A 5,652-nucleotide genomic window follows, 5' to 3' on the forward strand; every position below is an offset into this window, starting at 1 on the left:
AGAGAGAGACAGTGAGAGGGAAAGTGAGAAATCACATTGCAGGGAGGATGGCCATGTCACAATCCTTTTTCTTCCATTCTCCTCTCAGGATCTTGGGCACACATGCACATGTACCCAGCATGATTTTCAGGCCATTGGGTCCAGAACTAGAACCACAGTTGGTTATGTGGGAGTCCAGCATCATAACCACTATGCCATCTGCTGGCCCCTAGCATGTTTTTTTAAAGCCAACAAAGATAGGACTCAAGCCCTTGTTAACCATGTGGGGTCCAGCTTCCTCTGTGTAGCACCTAACTGCAGCCCTGAGGGCTCGGCCCTCCGAATTCTTTCTTTTCATTTTTTTTTTTTTTAGTTGACAAAAAAATGCATATATTTATAATGTACACCATAATACACACACATAGACATACATACACACATTGTGGAATTGCTAACTTAAGCTAATTAACAAATCTATTACCTCATATACTTATTTTTTGTGGTGAAAATATTTAAAATTTACTGCCCTAGCAATTTTCGAGTATATAATACTTTGTTACTGTGGTCACCATGTTGTATATCCCCTGAATTTACTCCTCTTGTCTAAACAAAATTTTTTATCCTTTGAGTAATATCTTCCCAGTTTTATCCTCCAGTGCCCTCCAATTCTCTGGTAACAAGAATTCTATTCTCAGTTTCTATGACTCTCACTTTGTAGTTTCCACATATGAGATAATACAGTATTTGTCTTTTTGTGTCTGACTTATTTCACTTAATATCCTCTAGATTTACCTATGTTGTCAGAAATGACAGAATTTTCTTTTAAAAAGTTGAGTAGGGACCAGCAGTTAGCATAATGGCTATGTCGCTGGACTCCCATGTAGTCAACCGCAGTTCAAGTCCTGGACCCAGTGGCTTAAAATTCACGCTGGGCACGTGTGCGTGCGTGCCCAAAATCCCAAGAGGAGAATGGAGGAGAAGGGATTGTGGCGTGGCCATCTTCCCTGGGGGGTGATTTCTTGCTTTCTGTCTCTCTGTCTGTCTCTGTCTGTTGAGCGCACGCACCCTATAGCAAAAACCTCTCAAAGGAACAAAAACAAAAAAAGTTGAGTAGTATTTCATTTTGGTTTTCTGTGTGTGTGCTTGTGTGTGTGAATTTTGCTCTTCTGACTTTTTTTTTTTTTTTGCCACTGGTAAAAGCTCTTAATGGTAGTTTCCTCTCTCTCTGACATTCTTGATGTGAGACACCTGCCCCATCAGATAAACGAACTTAATTCTCCCTGCGCAAAGAGGCAATAGTCTTCCACAACAATATGGCAACTTGTGCATCCTTCCCTTTCTCTGGTTATGGATTACCCTAGGCTCACTAATAAGGACCTCTGTGAGACCATGGCTGTCCTTGTACTTTAGTGGGGCTACTTCTGGGACTCATTTCTTATTGATTTCCAGGGCTTATCAACACTTATAAGTGCTTATCTGAACTTTTGAATGACTTGTGCCATTTGTCCTTGTTCTCACTGCTCTGATTTCTGAATTCTGCTACTTTTCACATTTAATGTAAATACATATATTCTTATTTTTAGTTAATAAAATAAAATTGATTAGCCACTTAAGGGCAACTGTAGGCTCTCTGGGCTGGAATCAGGAGGATGGACAGGTTGTAAATCGTAAGTGCTGCCTCTTAGTTCTTAGCATTGAGTAGCAAAGGAAATCTTCCCTGTATTCTCAAATAAGCTCCAATTAACTTACATCTTTTATTTTATATATTTAATGTCAAAATGATTAAGTATTTATGGAATACTTTATGCTCTTATAGAATTAGGTACTTTCAATCTGTCCACTCATTGTCAAGTTTGGGGTTAGGCTATCTTCCTTAGTAGAGAAGGAGGGAAACTGCTTTTCATCACTGAGTCTATCCTTTATACCACAATAATCACATACATACTAACAATTGCATTTACTTAAAGAACATCTTTTTATGGCTACTTTTGGCCTCTTAAGGTCATTTCAAAATTTACATATAGATAGCTTTAGGGTGACACAGTCGTAAAACACAATGCTCTAGGAGGCTGACTCACATGGGTAGGTTCCAGGTTTTCATATGAAAACTGCCCTGAGTACACTGAGTATGCGTGTGCCCAGGTACCAGGGCTGACTGTAGCTGAGGGTGGATCGCATGTCAAGACCACATTGAGGGTGCTGTCTTGCTTCTCTTTCTCTCTTTCTCTCACTCATGAAGGAAACTATTAATTTTTTTAAATTTTCTATGTTTAAGTGTAATTGGTAGTTTATAATTAAACCAAAGGCTTTTGAGGCTTAACACTTGTCCTCACTTAGATTAGCTTTATTTTTTCTAATGAATATATCTTTTCCCCAGAACAATCTTTTTGAATATATCAGTTATTAGTAGATTTTTTATTACAACTGATTTTTTTATCCTTTACATACATTTTTTCCTTTTAGTTTATTACTCTTGAGATTTCCCAGTACCTACTGAAGCCATATTAGAGCTCTTCTCCATATTGTGTAATATTTTGTCTGTCTAATAATCCTACCCTCAACTGTACTGTTGTACTGTGTCTGCGAAGACACAGAATCTATAGCACTTAACAATATTAAAGAATACATTTCTAATTGGTATATTACATTTTTCAAAGATGTAAGGCATTTTGAAGATTACCAACTTTTAAAACATAAATGTCCAAATTAATGTTTTGAATTTATTCAATGACCTAAAAGAAGGAACAGTAAATTAAAGTTTATTGAGTATGTTTCTTGTAAATACAGTTCTGTAGGATTTACATATATAGTCACGTACCACATAACACATTACAGTCAACCACAGATGGTGTATACAGTGGTGGTCCCATATTATGATGGAGCTGAAAAATTCACATCACCTATTGATGTCATAGTTGCCCTCAAATCATAGTACAATGCATCACTCATGTGCTTGTGGTCATGTGGGTGCTAACAAACCTACTGTGTTCCTGGTTACATAACAATATAGAACATGAGATTACAAATACTATGTGATACTTGATAGTGATAATAAACAACTATGTTGCACATTTATCCACTTATTATACTTTTATCACTATTTTAGAGTACTACTAGTAATTAAAAAAAAGTTTACTGTAGATTAATATGCTGTTTTAAGCCCACAGTAGCCACATACATCTTGTGTTTACGAAGTCTTTTGATGGCATCATTTTCTCTTGTTCTTGAGAAACAACAAAAAATTCTTAAAGGATGGGACCAGTAGATGGCGTAATGGTTATATCACCAGAACTCCTACATAGTTGACTGCGGTTTGTATCCTGGACCCAGCAGCTTGTAACTCCCCCCCCACGCAGATGAGCGTGCATGCCCAAAATCCCAAGAGGAGAATGGAGAAGAAGGAATTGTGGCATGGCCATCCTCCCTGGGAGGTGATTTCTAAATTTCTGACTTTTTGTCTTTCCATCTCTGTCTCTCCAGCAAGCACACACATCCTATAACAAAAATCTCTCAAAAAAAAAAAAATATAAAGGTAAAAAGTTTATAGAATAAAGACATAAATTTTTTTTGGAGAAGTTTTTTTTTGTTTGTTTTTTGTTTGTTTGTTTTTGCTATAGGGCATGCGTGCTCACTAGACAGAGACAGACAGAAAGTGAGAAATCACCCCCCAGGGGGAATGGCCACACCGCAATCCCTTCTCCTCCATTCTCCTCTCAGGATCTTGGGCATGCACACACATGCGCCCAGAGTGAGTTATGAGCCACCGGGTCCGGGATGCAAACCGTGGTTGACTACATGGGAGTCCAGCGACATAGCTAATATGCTAACTGCTGGTCCCTAAAGACATAAATATTAATGTACAATGCATTTGTGTTTTAAGCTGTTATTTTAAAAAAGTCAAAAAGTTTTTAAAAATTAAAAGGCTATGAAATAAGAAAAAGTTACAGTGAGTAAAGGCTCATTTATCATTGAAAAAAGGAAATTTTAAAAATAAATTTAGCGTAGCTTTAGTGTTCAGTATTTTCGAAGTTCATAGCAGTGTACAGTAATGCCCTATGCCCTCACAATCCCTCACCACTCACTTACTAACTCACTCAGGGCAACTTTCCAGCCCTGCAAGTTCCATTCATGGTAAGTCCCCTATACTGTTATACCATTTTTTAATCTTTTATTTCATGTTTTAGTCCATTTTTCTGTGTTTTAACTGAATACCACCCTGAGTAATTTGTAAAGAATAAAGGTTTATTCATATCATGGTTGTGGAGGTCTAAGGTAAGAGGCCACAACTGTTAATAGTTAGGACTTTCTTGTTGGTGGCAGCTCTCTATAGTCACTAGGAGGTGTAGGGCATCACATGGCAAGAAGGGAAGAACATCTGTCATCCCTGGTCTATGTCTGCTTTCCTATAAAACCACCATTATTCAATCATGGGGCCCCCACCCTAATTACCTTATTTAATCCTAATTACCTTCCAAAGATTTCACCTTCTTTTTGTTTGTTTGTTTGTTTGTTTTGTTTTGTTTATAACTTTATTTGAAAACCAACAGGGACCAGCAGGTGGTGGCTGACTATGGTTCGAGTCCTGGACCTCGTGGCTTACTTTCTCACTTTCCTGCTCTCTCTGTGTCTCTCTCTGGTCAAATTAAAATAAATGAATGAATAAAATAATCTTTTTAATAACAATGAAGTTGTTCAGGAGTAGGGATTTAGTTTCCATGTATTTGTGTATTTTCAAGGTTTTTCCTGAGACTGATATCAGGTTTAATTCCATCATGGTCGGAGAAGATGCTGGATATAGTGTCTATCCCTTTGAAACTATAATGGCTAGTTTTGTGCCCTATCATGTGGTCAGCTTCAAGAAGGTACCATGAAGGGGTGAGAAAAATTAATATTTGTGGTGGAAAGGTCTATAGATGTCTGTCAAGTCTTCTGATATATGGTGTATCATTTAGGTCCTGAATCTCTTTGCTTATTTTTTGCTCATTGATCTGAAGTTCTTTAATTTTAAATATAAGGAAGAAAAGTCCATGGGAGCTTAGTGTCTTCAAATCTCTACAACTAAAGGGTTTTTTTTGGGGGGGTGGGGATGGGGGAAGGAGGTGGTTAGGGAGAGAGGTTTCTGCTATAGGGCAAGTGCGCTCGCCAGAAAGACAGAGAGATAGAAAGCAAGAAACCACCCCCGCGACCAGGGTATGGCCATGCCACAATCCCTTCTCCTCCATTCTCCTCTCTGGATCTTGGACATGCACGCACATGCCCTGGCGTAAGCTTAAACCACTGGGTCCAGGACTCAAACTGCAGTCAACTACATGCTAATCCAGCAACATAGCCATTACGCCAACTGCTGGTCCCTATCCAAAGTTTTAAACACTGTGTGTTCCAACTACTTTTAAGAAGTTGAAAAATTGTGGACTGTCCAAGAGAAATGGTTTAATGCATGCAATTGCTCCTACATTTCAGAGATGTGGGGATAGTCTGAAACATATCTATTGATTCCTTGGGCATCCATGAACCCCAAGTTAAATATATCTACCATGAAGTTCTCTTGCCCAGAAAAATGATGCTTCTCTGCATGATAAAATGATGTATTTATCAAAAAAAAAATAGAGATTTAAGTATGTATGACAAAAACCATGTTTCAAGTGATATTAGATTTTAAATTATGTCAGACAC

This window comes from Tupaia chinensis, unplaced genomic scaffold (genome assembly GCF_000334495.1).
Source record: "Tupaia chinensis unplaced genomic scaffold, TupChi_1.0 Scaffold142262_1, whole genome shotgun sequence".
Taxonomy (NCBI): domain Eukaryota; kingdom Metazoa; phylum Chordata; class Mammalia; order Scandentia; family Tupaiidae; genus Tupaia; species Tupaia belangeri.